General features: G+C 36.3%; 1 protein-coding gene across 2 annotated transcripts in view; it reads left to right on the top strand.

Moving 5' to 3' along the window:
- The window catches only part of PRDM5 (PR/SET domain 5), a 271,300-nt gene that overhangs the window by 74,023 nt on the left and 180,176 nt on the right, over nt 1-17,101 (top strand). The window lies entirely within an intron of this gene.

A 17,101-nucleotide genomic window follows, 5' to 3' on the forward strand; every position in this document is an offset into this window, starting at 1 on the left:
CTGTGTCCAATCCATATTTTTCTTTTGGACTTTGGGTGTGTTTCCTTTGCTTTTGTTCTCCCCTTCTGTCTGTGCAGCTTATTCTTTGTCTCCATAAAAAGTCTTTAGTTCAGTTCTCTTTTGATTGTTTGCTCATTTTTCCTATCCAATTATAGGTAGGCTCTGTTTTCTGGGGAGTTGGGATACCCTCTTAAGCTTCAGTCCTTCCTTGATGTTATTTTTGGCTTATTTTCTGGGTTGTTACTAGTTTATCCAATGGTTTGAGGGCTGAGAGCTCTGAGAGTCCCCTCCCCCTGCTGATTCAATTGACCCTTGAGAATCTGGTAAGCTTAACATCTTTTTTCAGGGGTGAGTGTATGCTTTTGGTCTCAGTTGAACTTGATCAGGTCAGATGGTGATTAGATTCTTGCCCCAGGCTTAGGCTCACATTTTTTTTTCTCAAGATGTTCTTGATTTAATCAGGCACACCCTGGATTGTCCTGTCCTGGAGCTCCACCCCTAGTTTTGGGCAAAAAGATCCGGGGGAGGCTTCCCCTCAGAACTGTGCCCTCACCCCAAACCATGGATTGTATCCTCACCCCAAGCCCAGACTAGGATTCCTGTCTTCGCTCTGGGCTCATGCAGATTGGCCCCCTTCAGCCCAGATTGCCTTGGGCTAGGATTCCAGACTTCTTCATAGGTTTGCAATTTCAAGGGATGTTAGTTGGCTTGGACCAGTAAATGCCCAGCAGGCTCTCAGGGTCTGATTTAGCTTGAGCTTATGTTCAGGAACCTGTGAGAACAGATGTGTGGGGTGGTGGGGTGTGTGGTTTGCTCTTGGCTTACCCTTCACTTGCTGTTATACTTCTTGCTAGCTCTGCTCCCCCTGCACCTCAGTTCCTCAGATGATCTCTGCCTTCCTTTTGTGTTTTTCTTTTTTTTGAAGGTTGTTCCTCTCTGTCTCTGTTGGTTCATTCACTAGTGAATTCATTTTGTGGTGATATTTTACTCTTGGTTGGAGAGGATTTTCATAGTGAAATGGCACACTGCTGCCCTAGTTACTCCTCCATCTTGGCTCCACCCCTGGAAGTCCCCAGACCATGTCTTAAGGGGACTGCTCTGTGGGAAAATCCCACAGACCTATTAGGTTTATTCAGACTGGTGGAAAGCATTGATTAAATGTGGGAAGATAGTTCTAGAATGAAGGGTTAAATATGAGCCATTGGGAAGCGAGGGAAGAGATACTGGATTTTATGGAATCATGGCATTGTCTTACTAAATTTATCTTTAAGGCAACATGAGACTTCCCAGTCAGGCATAAATTCTTCATGCCTTCCAGAAGTCTTGACTTTATAACTCTTTAATGATCTTTTCTCTTTTAAATAAAATTTTATTGGTAACTTAGGTTTACCTTTATTTCTAAATCTCTCTCTTTCCTCTTTCTAATTCCAGATTTATCCCTTATAAAATGGAATAAGAGGGGGGAAAGTTCAGCTCAAATTATCAATGTATCAAATCAATCAAGTCTGAATTACATTTAGTGCTTCATACCCTCTGATCATTGAAATGAAGGGACAAAGGTATATTCTCATAAGTATTCCTTGGGGCAAATTTTGATCAATCTGTGTATCTGTCCTGTTTTGCTATGTATACATACATACATGTATATGTGCATATGATATTGATAATTACATGTATCTATAGCTATGTATACATGCATAAATATATTTATGTGTATCCATACAATATATACATACATGGGTATATATATATGTATCTATATATATGTATATGTAGTCACATACACATATACACTCACACACAGTTCTGTTTTTATAGAGAACTCTAGGTGAAGAAATCCCTTCTTTCAATGCATATTGGCAAATTCTACTCTTAGAAAGTTGTTTGGGGCCCTGAGATGTTAAATATTGTGTCCAGGAACCTACAATCAGTAGGTAGTGGAGGTAGAACTTTTGGTTATTATAATTTTTTTAGTATTACATTTCAAATTTGTTTTTCTTTTATTTTATCAAATAAACTTTTACTGCCATGATGCATACTTTAGTTACGTTTTTGTTAGTGTTTGGTTTCTTTTCTTGACTGCCAATTCCACTAGGCCATGAGCTTTTTATTTAAACCTTGTCTCTTTCCTCATGCCGAAATTAGTGCTCTCTGCACACAGAAAGTGCTTGGTTAAATGAATGAATGGACAACTTGTGTTTTCCAGTGGCCTATTTTAATTTCCTGCTTCATTTCCCTTTGGATCAGTGGCAGAAAATGTGAAATTTGAGTAATTTGAAAGTAGTTCATTAGGTTAACATAACTGCAGCAAACTGGGAACACAGGAATGGCTAAGAATCTTAGAATGGCTCATTATCCACCTGTTGTCTATACTGGAATTCAACCAAAGGGATAGAGTATTTTTCATCTGGACTCTACATATAAAATAAAGGTAAAGCATTTGAGATATATTGTGGAAAGCAAGGAAAGATCAGGGTGCAGTCAGAGATACAAACCTGATCAACATCAAAGTTTTGAAGGCTAATATCCAGCCTAACCTGAGTCTTGTTTGAATTAATGTTAGGCACACTACTCAGACATTGACTATATTGCTCTACTTGCAAAGAACTTACATTCTAATGGGGGGAAATGATCCATGTCATAAGTAGAAGAATCAGGATTTGAACTTAGGTTGTCTGATTCCAATTTCATCAGTTTGTCTACAGCACTGTAGTTTTGTTTACAAATTTCTCAGTTGAGTCAATTATTTTTCATTTAAAAACATTTAATCTCAAGATCTATTTATCATCTGTGATAATCTGATAAGGACATCTTAGTTGATAAGGAAATAGTGGGACACTAGAGATGATCTTTTAGCTCATGCTTCTGACTCCAGGAGCATGGAGTTTATTATATATATTTCAAGACTCATTTCACACAAAAGAACCCCACCCCCACCCTGAAACTTCACAGATGCACAGAAGGTACAAATTATGTCATATCAAAACACAAAAGGTCTCAGTGGCTTCAGAATAGAACAAGGCCAAGGCTGAATTTTGACTGGGTTCTATCAGAAAGCCAAGTTGGGGAACATTTTCTCAGGGTTGAATTGCCCCTGCTAAGGTTTTGGCCTTGGCTGTACCAGGCAGCTGCGTTCCTGGCCAAAGGGGAAGAGTGTTAACCTCTTGAATGTAGGTTTGCTAGGAACTTAAAGCTTTTCAATAAGGCCACGATACTTTACAACAAGAAATCACAAGGATCACAAAAGGGGTCAAAAGAGGAGTCTCAAATTTTTATCTATTCTCTTCTTGGCTTCCCACAATTTAATACCAACAAACACATTATTGTGTTCTTCTGTGTCTTGCATATCAAATTTGTTCTACCTGTAAACTTTCCTATTTTTTACCCAGTACCAAATAATTTTGAAGGTTATTGTTTTGTAATATAGCTTAAGATCTGGTATTTCTAGGCCCCCTTTCTTTCCATTTATTTCCTTTTTCACCATTCCCCCTTTGAGTTCCTCTATTTTCTATCCCTCCACCAAAGGAATTCTGCTATTGTCAAGTTCTACAAGTAACTCTTTGATCCTTTGGTATGACATGAAATGTAAGTTAATTTACAAAGTATTATAATTATTATTATTTTGCCCCAATCTAAAAATGAACAATTAATGTCTCTCCAACTATTTAAGTCTGCTTTATTTCTGTAAAGAGTGTTTTGTAGGTATATTATTAAAATTATTCTTCTATGTGTTTCTTGGCAAGTGAATTCCCAAATATTTTATATGTACTGTAGTTGTTTTAAAATGATTTAAAAAATGTTCCTCCTGGGTTTTGTTGGTAATATAAAGTCTAAGTTTTAGGAATTTATTTCACATTCTGCTTCTTTGCTGAAGTTATTGCATGGATTAATTTTTGATGGAATATTTAGAGTTCTTTTTGTATAAAGCATCATAGCATTTAAAAAAGTGGTATTTTAATATTCCATTGGTTCAAGTGTGTGTTCCCAAATTCTTATTTTATTCCTATAGCTAGGATTTCAAGGATGATATCTAGTAATTGTGGTGACAGTGGGAATTCTTGTTCTTCCCTTGATAACATTGGAAAGGACCTCTAGGATATCTCCATTACAGGAAAGTTAACTCTTGGTTTTAGAGGATCAGTATTATTCATAGTAGGGAACAGTCCATTTATTCTCTGATTCAGGCTGCTGAGGGTATTGACTTCAATTTTCTTAGAACTACTTTGATAAATGGTCTCTGTCTTAATTTATCTCCTTCCATTGAAGGTAGTCTTTCTTTTGCTGCTCTGATGGTTCAATGTCAAGGATCCACTGACTTTCGGTCTATGTCCTAGTACTGATCTCTTCCACTCTTTACTTGTTTCTGCTGAGAAATTAAGGTGGTTTCTTTCAGTCTAATTGTGTAATCTTTGTGGAAGAATTCAAAATGTTTTTTCCTTTGCTTTGTTTTATTGTTCTTCTTTTTGATGCATTTTTAGAACTTTACTGTAATGTTAATGGGAGAATTGGGCTACTTTCAGTTCTTTTATTATGGAATTTTAACCATAAGTCCTTGATCCCTTTTTCTATCTCTTAACTCATAGTGTTTCTTTTTGGCTTTTTGTTGTTTTCTTCTGTTTACTTATATTTTCAGCCTTAGTTCTTAGATTGCAACTTTGTTCTAGACAGGATCAGTTTCTATTCCTTCTAGTGCATTTGCATGAGTTTGGCCCTATTCCCTCTATAGTCTGGAAGCTACTATTGCTGCCCTTATAGAAGGAGTGGCTAGTACTCCACCATATATCTTGGTTTCAGACTTCTATCTTTGTTTCTTCCAATAGAAGTGCACTATTTGTATTGACCTTGGCTCCTTCTCATATTATACCTTTTGGGAAGCTGTTTCTATTCTCTTCTATAATTCTGAGAGGTCCATGTAATTCCTATCATTCAGAGGTTGGGATATTCTTTCAGATATTCACATTAGATCTCCTACAAGGACCCTTTGGCAGGAGTGTCCAGGCAGTAATTTTGCCCTCTCATCTTATTTGGCTCCCAGTAGTCTGAACAGTTCACAACTAGCTCTACTCCTCCCCTTTCCTTTTCCCCCCAATCATATCTATGTTTGATTTGTAAAACTGAAGTCTAAGACTATTCCCTGGCAAAATAAATTTGGTATTCTTGATCTTGCAAGTAAGATCATGGATGTATATGTCCTTTTCTCCCATTATGAAAATCTATAGCATTAGTGGTTCCCCAGTCTGTCTGAATATATTAATATTTCCCTTTATGAAAAAATGCCATTAAGGATATCTAATTTAAGTTTTATTAGTACTTATAATCAGGATGACATAGAAAAATATGGCAATATGTGAACTTCTCCATGAGCAGTGGCAGACATGGGAATGAGTATATTCTCCTTCCCCGTTTCTGCTTTTCCCTTTAGACTCCAGTTTATTTCAAGGCTCAGGTAAAGCAACAATTTTTTTTAAGAGTTTTTGTGATCATCCCCATTGTTCTAATGCTTTGTATTTACTTTGCATATATTTTGTATGTATTTCCCAGTGTGAATGGAAATTTTTTTTCCAACTAGACAGAACACAAAATCTTTGAGACCAGAAATTAGTTTTTTTTTTTACCTTTGTGTCCACTGCATCTGACATTATATAGTAGTCAGCTAGACTACCAGTGGATAGAGTACTAGAATCAGAAAGACTTGAGTTGAAATATGGCTTCAGATACTCACTAGCTGTGTAATGCCAGGCAAATAATTTTACCTTGTATTTGACTTAGTTTCCTTACATATAAAGTGTACATATTAATAGCACCTTTCTCTCAGGGTTGTTACTATTTGTAAAGTGCTTCACAAATCTTAAAGTATTATATAAATGTTGATGATAATTATCATTTTCATTAGTATTTTTATTAAAGGAAGGAATGAATCCCATCATAAAAATCCAATCCCATCATGCTCATCCACCCACTAAAATAAATCCATAATTTGAAGAGGATCTTCTGAACCACATTAATTTCACCTTAAGTAGGGTTTAAGTCCTATATAAATCAGAGAGCATCTGTAGAATTTCAAATGGATAGTTACCATTGCCCAGCTGGGCCTTTCCAAAAGATGGATGTTGAAGGAGGATTCTTCACTTCATAAAAAGTTGATTCCGGAAGCATAACTTCCCCTGTGTATTGTGGAGGTGGAAAATTTGCTACACCTGAGCTATATTCTCAGCATCCTTTTAAGCACGTCCTCATTTGATATTTGATATATATTTGACTGAGACCCATACTGCAGGGCTCCTTTTTTAGGAGCTTCAGCTTTGCTTTGGTTAAGGTGTGGTAGATGTGGGTCTCAGTGCTCTGCTCACTTAACTGAAGGAATCCTTTCCCCTCTTTTTACTATCTCCATTTTGCTGTAATAAAGCCATGAAAAGCTACTAACAGCTTCATAATTTAAATTGTAATTATTTCAGCATACATGCATTTCTATCTGAGGAGAGGCAGAAAGAGAGATGCCAGGTTCTATGCTCAGTTAGAACAAAGGGAAGATCATGTGGATTATTTAGTTTAAAAAAATCTTTTTTTTTAAATTATGAACTTGATAATTATGAACATATATATATAATTCTATGTAGAAAGAGAACAAAATGATCATCTTTGAAAATGTCAAACTTTATTATGTGAAATGTCTTTTAATGGTCACACACCTGGATGTTCCAAAAGTCTTAGTGCAGTTCTAGTTTAAAAAAAATCTTTAATATATTATTTTTCCCAATTACATATATAAAGATAACTTTATACTTTCAATTAAAAATTGATTTCTAAATTCTTTATTCCCCCTCTCTTCCCCTCTCTATTTTGAGAAGGCAAACAATGTGATGGTAGTCATATATGTAGCAATGCAAAACATATTTACATTTTAGTCATGCTGTGAAAGAAAACACACAAAAACACATAAATAAATAAACAAATGAAGTAAAAACAAATAAATAAAAGATAAATAAAGTATTCAGACCCCATCAATTCTTTCTCTGGAGGTAGATAGCATTTTTTCATTTTAAGTGCCTCAGAATAGTCTTGGATCCTTGAATTGCAGAGAATAGTGAAGTCATTCACAGTTGATCATTGTAGAACATTGTTGTTACTATGTACAATGTTCCCCTGGTTCTGCCCACTTCACTTGGAATCACTTTATGTAATATTTCCAGGATTTTCTGAGAATATCCTGCATGTTATTTCTTATAACACAAATTATATAGCACAGCTTATTTTGCTATTTCCCAAAGGAAATGTGTACATCTCCTCAGGTTCCAATTCTTTACAACCACAAAAAGTTGCTATAAATATTTTTGTATATATAGGTCCTTTTCCTTTATAGTTTTATTTCTTTTGGGTATAATCTTTTATAATCTTTTGGGTATAGATTCAAATTGTTGTCTAGAATACTTGAATCAGCACCAATAGTGCTTTTGTGTCTCAATTTTCCCATATTCCCTCCATTGTTTGTAATGTTCCTTTTCTGTTAGTTAATATAATAGGTATGACTTGGTACCTCAGAGTTGTTTTAATTTGCAAATCTCTAATCAATAGTGATTTAGAGCATTTTTTCATATAACTATAGATATCTTGAATGTTTCATGTGAAAATTGCCTGTTTGTATCCTTTGGCAGTTTATCAATTGAGGAATGACTTGGATACTTATAAATTTGACTCTGTTATGTGTGCATGTACGTATGTATGTATATATCTATCTGTATGTCTGTCTGTCTATCCATCTATCTATCTAAGATATGATGATTTTATCAGAGGAACTTGCTGTAAAGTTTTTCTTCATTTTTATTTTTTAACTGTGTTTCCGTCTATCCCATTTTTCCTACATTCTTTTTTACATGATGTCCATTCTCAGATGTTTTTTGCTTCTGGCTTCTGTCTCCCCTACTTTATCTTCTCTTCTATAAGTCTCCCCATGCCCTTCTCTTATTCTTTTCCTCTCCTGCTTTCTTGTAGGGTAAGATAAATTTCTATACCCAACTGAGTGTGAATGTTATTCTCTCTTTGAGCCAATTCTTTTTTTATTTTGAATATTTTCCCATAGTTGCATGTTTCATGTTCTTTCCCTCTCCCCAAGCCCCTTAACCCCCTTAGCCAATGCACAATTCCACTGGATTTTACATGTATCTTTGAGCCAATTCTGATGAGAGTAAGATTCAAATACTTCTCCCCCATATTCCCCATCTTCTCCACTATAAAAGATATTTTTATATCTCTTTTATGTGAAATACTTTATCCCATTCTACTTCTCTCTTCTTCTAATGCATTCCACTCTCTCTTATCCCTTAATTTAATTTTTAGATAATTGTTTCAGCCTATCATAATTAATTCACACTCCTTCCCTTTATTTACATATATTCCTTCTAACTACCCTAATAATGATAAAGTTCTTAGGAGTTATAAATAAAATAAAATATAATATAATAAATATAATAAATATAATAAATATAATAAATATAATAAATATAATAAATATAATAAATATAATATAATATAATATAATATAATATAATATAATATAATATAATATAAAAAAGAAATACCTTCCCATGTAGAAGTGTAAACACTTCTTTTTATTGAATCCTTTATGATTTCTCTTTCCTGTTTACCATTTTATGTCTGGCTTGAGTCTTGTATTTGAAGTCAACTTTCCTATTCAGCTCTGCATCAGGAATGCTTGAAATCCCTCTATTTTATTGAATATTTATTATTATGCTCACTTTTGCTCGGTAGGAAATTCTTAGTTGTAATCCTAGTTCCTTTGTCTTCTAGAATATCATATTCCAAACCCTCTGATCCTTTAAAGTTGAAGCCATTAAATCTTGTCTGTCCCTGGCTGTGGCTACATAACATTTGAATTGTTTCTTTTTGACTGCTTGAAATATTTTCTCCTTGACCTGGGAGCTCTGGATTTGAGCTATAATCTTCCTGTGAGTTTGCATTTTGGGATCACTTTCAGGAGGTGATCAATGGATTCTTTCAATTTTCTATTTTATCCTCTGTTTCTATAATGTTAGGATAATTTCCTTTGATATTTTATTGAAAGATGATGTCTAGGTTCCTTTTTTTTTATCATGGCTTTCAAGTAGTACAATAACTTTTAAATTATCTCTTCTAGATTTATTTTCCAAGTCAGTTCTTTTTCCAATGCAATATTCCATATTTTCTTCTATTTTTTCACTCTTTTGAATAATTTAACATCATATTACTAGGCTTTTCAAGGCTTATCTTTAGCCTCCTCTGATCTTCCTCATGTTAAATTCTGTTTTTCAAAACTTAGTGGTTAAGTGTCTTGCCCAGGGTCACACAGCTGGGAAGAATCTGAGGCCAGATTTGAACCTAGGACCTTAGGATCTTCCATCTCTAGGCAGAACTTTCAATCCATTGAGCCACCCAGCTGCCCCCAGGCCTTGTCCTTATTGATCTCAATTCAGTACTTGATAGTGTTGACTGCTTTTTCTTCTGGGATTCTCTCTTAATCTCTGAGTTATTAAGACCTGACTTTTTCCTGGTTCCACACATACCTGACTATTCTTTCTTAGTATCCTTTGTCATTCTTTTTATAATTCCTAACTTTGAGTGTCCCTAAGGCTCAGTCTAGTATTTCTTCTCTTCTCTCTCAGTAGTATCTCAGTAGCTTCATCAGCATGCATGGTTTTAATTATTGTCTAAATGGAGATGTCTCTCAGGTCTATATATACAGTCATGTTTTTCTTTGGAATTCAAGTCTTGAATTACCAACTAGATATTGGTCTTTTAAAATTGGATACATTATGGATATATAACATGCCCAAAATAGAATTTACCACTGCTTCTATTACCAGCCATCTTCTAAATATTTCTCTTTCTGTTGAAGATATCAGTCATATTAAGTTCCCAGTAAATGCCAGACCTACAAAGAAAGGCAAATGATGATCCCTGAGCTCAAAAAGCTCAGTCTAATGGAGGAAACAGTATACAAAAAGTTAGGCACAAACAGCATTTAGGGAATACATTAAAGGGATCAGGGAATGCTTCACATAGGAAATAAAACTTTAAGTATGACTTGATGGAATCCAGGAAATTCAGAAGGTTGTGATGACCATTATTACAGACTTTCAAGTCCATACATTTGGTATTACCCTTGACTCTTCACTCTTCCTCACCCCATATATTCAATAAGTTGCCAAATATTACCATTTGCTTTGCCACCCCATTTCTGACACTTGCTTCCTTTTATTTATTCACAAAGTCACAGGTCCTAATCACTTCTTCCCCATGGTGTTTTAGTAGCCTCTTGATTAGTATTTTTGTCCCAGGTCTCTTTTCCATTCCAGCCCATTCTCTACATTGATTCCAAAGGGATTTTCTGTAAGTGTATATGTGAATATGTGGTTGTCCTGTTGCTGCTAGGATAATCTTCCTCTGTTTTAAAGTCCTTCACTACCTGACCCCAACTTATCTAACAAGCATCACTGTTTTTTTTCCCTTATCCAGCACTCTAATTGATAGGCTGAACTATTCACATATCGAAATCAAACTCTCCCCTCTGTGACTTCGCTATTGATTTCCTCTGTGCTTAGAATTCATTTTCTTCTCACCTCCATTTCACAGAATCCTTCCTTTCCTGATCCCTCAGTTGTTTGTGCCCTTCTTGCCAACTACCTAGTATTTATATTTATTTTCTTAATATTTATTCCATATATGCTTATATATGTGGTTGTTGTCTGCCCTGTTATAATGTAAACTCCTTAGTATAAGGATTGTTTAATTCTTTGAATTTCAATATATAATTTCTAAGCATGTACCTGGTAAATATAGTAGGTATTTAATAAATGCTTGCTGATTGATTACCACTTCCCCACATTCTTCTCTTCAACAATACTCCCAACCCCTTAAATCAATGTTCTTTTTTGTCAAAACTTGGCATTCTCAGATAAAACAAAATTACTCATTGGCTAAGTCAATCTGATCTCAGACATTTAATAGTGTGTCTGATCCTGGGCAAATCACTTCACCCTGTTTGCTTGAATTTCCTCATCTGGAAAATGAGATGGAAAAGGGAATGTCAAACCACTCCAGTATCTTTGCTAAGAAAACCCCCAAATGGGGATCACAAAGAGTTGGACACAATTCAAAAATGTCTTAACTGCAAATTGCTTCACAGTTTAAATAATTTAGAACTGTAAGATATCTTAATGATGACTTAGTCCTATCTGATAATTTTATAGTAAAAGAAACTGAGGGCAAGTTGCTTGGGAATGGTCATAATGGGAGTAAACACTAGAACTGGGATTTGAACTCCATGTCATGTAACTCCTGTTCCTTTTCTCTATTCCCTCATTCAAGATGCTTTTCCTTCTTACTTTAACTATTTCTAAATCATCGAAGGGGAAAAGTATTTAACTCGTGGAAATACTGTTGTCACCTTTATTTTTTGGAATATACCTGTTTTTGAAATATAGTTTTCATTGGCAGGACATCAAAGCCTTGGCTGTAGCTGAATGAAACCATCTTTCCTGAAGGCAAATGGAAACCTTGGTATAGTGGAAAGGATCCCCTTCTTTTTCCTGAGTAGAGAATGTTCATTTCTACTGACCAGTGTTGCTGGGGTTACTAATGCTGGGTTGTAAGAAGATTTGGGATGCTGAGGACAAAGGCTTGCATTTCTTTACCACAGGACCCCCCTTTGCTGCTCCATTTGTGTCCTAGGTTGCTGAAGCCTTCTCTGCCAAATCTGTGTAAACCAGTTTAGGGCTTTGCTGCCAGTCATTTTGTCTGAAGACAGGAGATAGATACAGTTGTCTGTGGCAGTAAGCCTCTTGGCAGGATTGTAGAGAAAAAATCAAAGTGAAGGAGAAACCCTGTGTTTTGCTTAGAGGACAGTGTGATGGGGGTGGCACTCAGAAATTTCACTATGCTCAAAGAAGTAGCAGCATTACTTAGAAATTGTCAGTCATGAACCAAACTCTCTCATTAGAAAGAAGATATGTCTTTTGCTTAAGAACACTCATGAGATCACCAAGATTTTTATCCCAATAAAAGGGAGGCAGTGTGAGTATAGTGGAAAGAACAGTGGATTTATAGTCAGTACTGAGGATTGTGAGGGTTGCACACCATTTCTTCTATCCCGTGTGACCCAGACCAAGTGACGTGACCTTTGCTGGTTTTAGTTTCTTCGACTATAAAATAAAGGAGCTGGATAATATAGGCCTTCTAAATCCAAAGCCTAGCCAAGTCGAGTCAATAGAAATTCATTAAACACTTACTAAATGCCAAGTACTATGACAAATGCTGGGAATACAGATATGAGCAGAAAGATAGTCCCTGCCCTCAAAGAGCTTATCTTCCAGTGGGTTGGTGATGGTTAGGAAAGTAGAAAGCCATGGAGGAATGATCATGAATGCCCATAGACTCCAAATGACTTGTGAACATCCATTTCCATAGAAAGAACTGATAAAGAGAAATAACTAGGAAATAGTTTTATATGTAATATATCTTTTTGTCATATAATACCTTCTCTAATAGGAGGAGGGTAAGGAAGGAGGGAGTGAACTGGATATTTTAATGTAACAAACTAATTAATTTTTTAAAATATAGAGGAAAAAATAGTTTTTTTTTCTGATCCCCTGTGTAGCTTAAGGAATCTCAAGTGGGGTACATTGCATAGAACCCCAAGAGAGGGGCAGTTAAGGGCAGTTAGAATGTGAGTATATAAGGGAATACCCCAAGCTGAGAGACTCACTCTTTCTGGGTCCGGGGTGCTGGGAGGAATGTGGGTGGTGGGTGGCTTGGTGGTATCAAACCCTTTACCATTATAGGCAATCAAATAAGATTGTCTCACACTGACCCCAATCCAATACTGCTGCAAAGTGATCCTGCTGGCAGTATTCAACAACAAATCCATCTTTATTAACAGATCTTCAATCAACATCATCTATTAACCATCTTGCACATATTTTGTAAAAAGTAATTTGGGAAATGTATCAAAACTACATTTCCCGTGATCCAACATGGTCCAACTGGTTTCCGTTTCCGACGTCTTGACGCAGGGGAGCGCTTAAATCTCGTGGATTAGGAGGGAGTGGTCTCTTTTGCCAGTAAGCTCTCTTTGGCGAGTAGGCGATGGCGAGGAAACAGGAAACAAAATGGAGGTGGCGGCAGTTTTGAATGCTTACAAGCGCGTGGTCTAATGATTTTATCTATCAACATGGCTTTAATTAAAATACTAATTTATATATTTATAGAAGCCTCTATCATTTTTAATATTTATAATTTTTAGTTAATATAGTGAAGTAAAATAGCTTGAGAGGAAGTTAGGGAAACAAGATTTCTGTGTGGGCCTTCTGCCCCATTAGGGAAGAAGCCATCCTGCCATCATCCTGCAATCAACCAAGATTAATAGAAAGATATACCCTATCTTGCTCTCCTTTCATATTCCCTCATTCTTATTACCTTTTAGTTATTAAACCCTTGTTTAATCTAAGTCATTTGGTGTGAGAACCCTCTGATCTAAACTACATAGGCCTGTATATACATTACCCAGAGCCAGCCTCCATTTTTCTGCTTCTGTGGCGGTTGGGACTCTGTGAGAGAGATCAGCTGTGAAGGCATCTTGGAACATAATATCCATCCTTGATTGGGAATTTGATCCTAACATGAAGAGCCTTCAATTTCTTGTGTGAATATACCCTTCTGATAACAAGTACAGCTTTGAAGAAGTTAGTCAGATCAGCATCATTAGTCATTGAGTCTCCATTACATCAGGTAAGATTAACAGCCAGGGTCCAGCTCTGGCAAGGGAGTGGGGAAGGGGATTTCTATCAGCTTGTCTCTCTTCCCCCTCACAAGGCTTGTGTTTCACAGCTGGCTCTCAGAGCCTGGCCCATCCTTAGACCCGACCTCTCAAAACTCTTTAAAATAGAATTTATGCTTCAAAGATATAACTTTGTATGACTCCATTGTCTTGGATATCTAGAACCCAAAATATGGCTTAAGAAAACAAACCCAAACTGAGATGAACCCTGAGCTGACTCATCACTTGTTTTGTATAGCACAGTATGCATTTAGCCAGCACTAGTAGACCCAATTATTCAATACTGAGACTTGCAATAACATGCAAGGATCCAAACCATGGGATTAAAACAAAAATCCAACCCCATGCTTCTGTGAGCTGAACTATAGAAGTTTGCTTGGGTACTACCACAGCAGCATTCCAGAGTTAGAAACTTGCTAGAACTGCAAGAGATAGCTAGTTCAGCAGCAAGAATCTATGTTGCAAAATATGTTTTCAGATAGCTGAAGAAAATAGAAAAAGGGGCAGGCCATATGTCTGGACTTAAAATATAGCTCAATACCATGCTCTATACTTCCCCTCCTCCCAGAGTCTCAGAAACCCAAACAACAGAAATCAGTCCTCTAGGGCCCCATGGTAATGCCATGTATTGCTAGTGTTAGGCAGACACCTGAAGAGCAGAAGAACTAAAAATAGAAAACAAAATAGGTCTTCATATATCTGAGAGCTGTGGGACACAGTTGATAGGGAAAGAGCTCAGCATTCAACCTTCACTTCCAAAGTCATTTAGGGTAGAGGCATAGGGTGGTAGACTACATACATAGTGTGAAAGGAGGCTGAGGTACTTTGAGATCTAGTCCCCAGGGAAACCAATATCAGATAAGAGGGAGTAGGAAAGTGAGAAGTAGGCCCGATATAAGTGGGGGTAGGTGGGAAAGGGATTGCCAAGGATCTTAAGGAGAAAAACACAAAACCTCAAAGACCTTGAATACAAGCAAATAAATAAATTAGGAAGCCTTTTAAAGGAGAAGAAAATGTTACTTCTAGATGTAGTAAATGAGTTCAGGCATCTCTGTATAGATACTGAAAAATTTAAGGAAAACAATATAACACTTGATGAGACTAGGAGACCTCTAGAATTTGAGGAAAGTAGAATCACAGCACACTGTTCCTGAGTGGTTTAAAGGGAAAATGAGAATTACAACAAAATTTGTGGCTTCCACAATAAAAAATGGGCAGTAGGTGGTAGAGTGGATAGAATATTAGATGTAGACTCCAAGAGACAGAGGTTCAAATCCAGGCTCAGACACTAGCTGTGTGACTCTGGGAAGGTCACATGACTGTTTGCCATAGTTTCCACATATGTAAAATGAGTTGGAGAAAGAAATGGCAGACTATTCTGGTATCTTTGCCAAGAACATCCTAAATGGGGTCATGGAGTGTTGGACACAGCATTAAACAACTGAACAATGATAGCAAAAATTAATGGACAAAATAGAAAAACTGCAATCTGTGATGATGTCTCACCAAAGAAAAGAATGGATTGGGAATACAAATACACAGAAGTGAAAGAGAACTGAGAAGAGAAGCAAGACAAAAATAATAACATTAAGAAATGTTCACTATCCAAACAAAACATACTGACCTTGAATAATGGATGAATAAAATCAACTTTTGGATCATAGGTATCCCAGAAAAACTCATAAAAGACCAAACAAAAACACTTAATATTACAATGCAAGAAATAATACAAAAGAACTGCCCAGAACTTCTGGTTTTAGGAAATTAAATATAAATTAACATTTGAAGATCACCTCCAGACAGAAAAAAAAGAAAGGTAACAAACACCAAAACAAAGGGGTTAAAATGAACAGTTCAGTTCAGAAACAAAAAGTTCTATAATCATGACAAGGACCTTAAAATACAAAGGAAAAGAATTACAAATAACAATAGACTATTCTGCACCTACTAGCAAACAGTGGAGGGAATGGAATCATATTCAACTCAGTCCAGAATCTGGGTGACCTACCTGGAAAATGTGAAATTAACTCTGAATGAGAAATAATAAGAAATAATAAAAGAGACATTTGAAGCATTCTTAGAAAGAAGACTAGATCTGAAGAGATTATTTGTTTTTATGCCTATACTTTTTTTTTTAAACCCTTGTACTTCGGTGTATTGTCTCATAGGTGGAAGATTGGTAAGGGTGGGCAATGGGGGTCAAGTGACTTGCCCAGGGTCACACAGCTGGGAAGTGGCTGAGGCCGGGTTTGAACCTAGGACCTCCTGTCTCTAGGCCTGACTCTCACTCCACTGAGCTACCCAGCTGCCCCCTATGCCTATACTTTTTAGAGATGTTACCAGAGCCTTTTATTCATTCATTCATTCATCCATTCACTCATCTACTTATTTATTTATTTTTATTTTATTTATTTGTTTTTTTGTTTATTTAGAGGCCCTTATCTTTCATCTTGGAGTCAATACTTTATATTGGCTTCAAGGCAGAAGAGTGGTAAGAGCTAGACAATGGGTGTTAAGTGACTTGCCTAGGGTCACACAGCTAGGAAATGTCTGAGGTCATATTTGAACCAAGGACCTCCTGTCTCTCGGTCTGGCTCTCAATCCACTGAGCTACCCAGCTGCCCCCACCATAGCCTTTTATTAAAGGCTTTTCTATACCTATTGAAGTGCTCATGAGGTTTTGGATATTTTGAGTTTTAATATGATTAATTATGTTGATGGTTTCCTGATGCTGAAATATCCTTGCATCCCCAGTATAAATTGTACTTATTCATAATGAATTACTTCCAGGAAAAATTGCTGTAACTTATATGAGAGAATTTTGTTTAAAAACTGATTCATATTCTTTGGTATTTTAAGGTTATATTTCTCTACAATATTGTTGCCTTTTCATAAACTATCATCCTCATCCTACTACCTTTACTCTGTCTCAGACCATATTACTCTGGAATTGCCTCTTCCATAATTTCTGTTAGTGTGTACATATACTACAATTTATTTGAGGTAGCTAGATGATACTGTGGATAGCGCCTGGCTTGAAGTCAGGAAGTTTAAATCTGGCATCAGACACTTACTAGTCATGTAACCCAGGCTAGTCACTTAACCCTCTTTGCCTCAACCCTATCTGTAAAATGAGCTGGAGAAGGAAATGGCAAACTACTCTAGTATCTCTGCCAAGAAAACTCCAAATGATGGTCATGAAGAGTTGGACACAACTGAAAATGACTGATCAACAACAAACGTGAACAAGGATGTTGGATGAGGTGAACTGGT

This window comes from Gracilinanus agilis, chromosome 6, assembly GCF_016433145.1.
Source record: "Gracilinanus agilis isolate LMUSP501 chromosome 6, AgileGrace, whole genome shotgun sequence".
NCBI lineage: Eukaryota > Metazoa > Chordata > Mammalia > Didelphimorphia > Didelphidae > Gracilinanus > Gracilinanus agilis.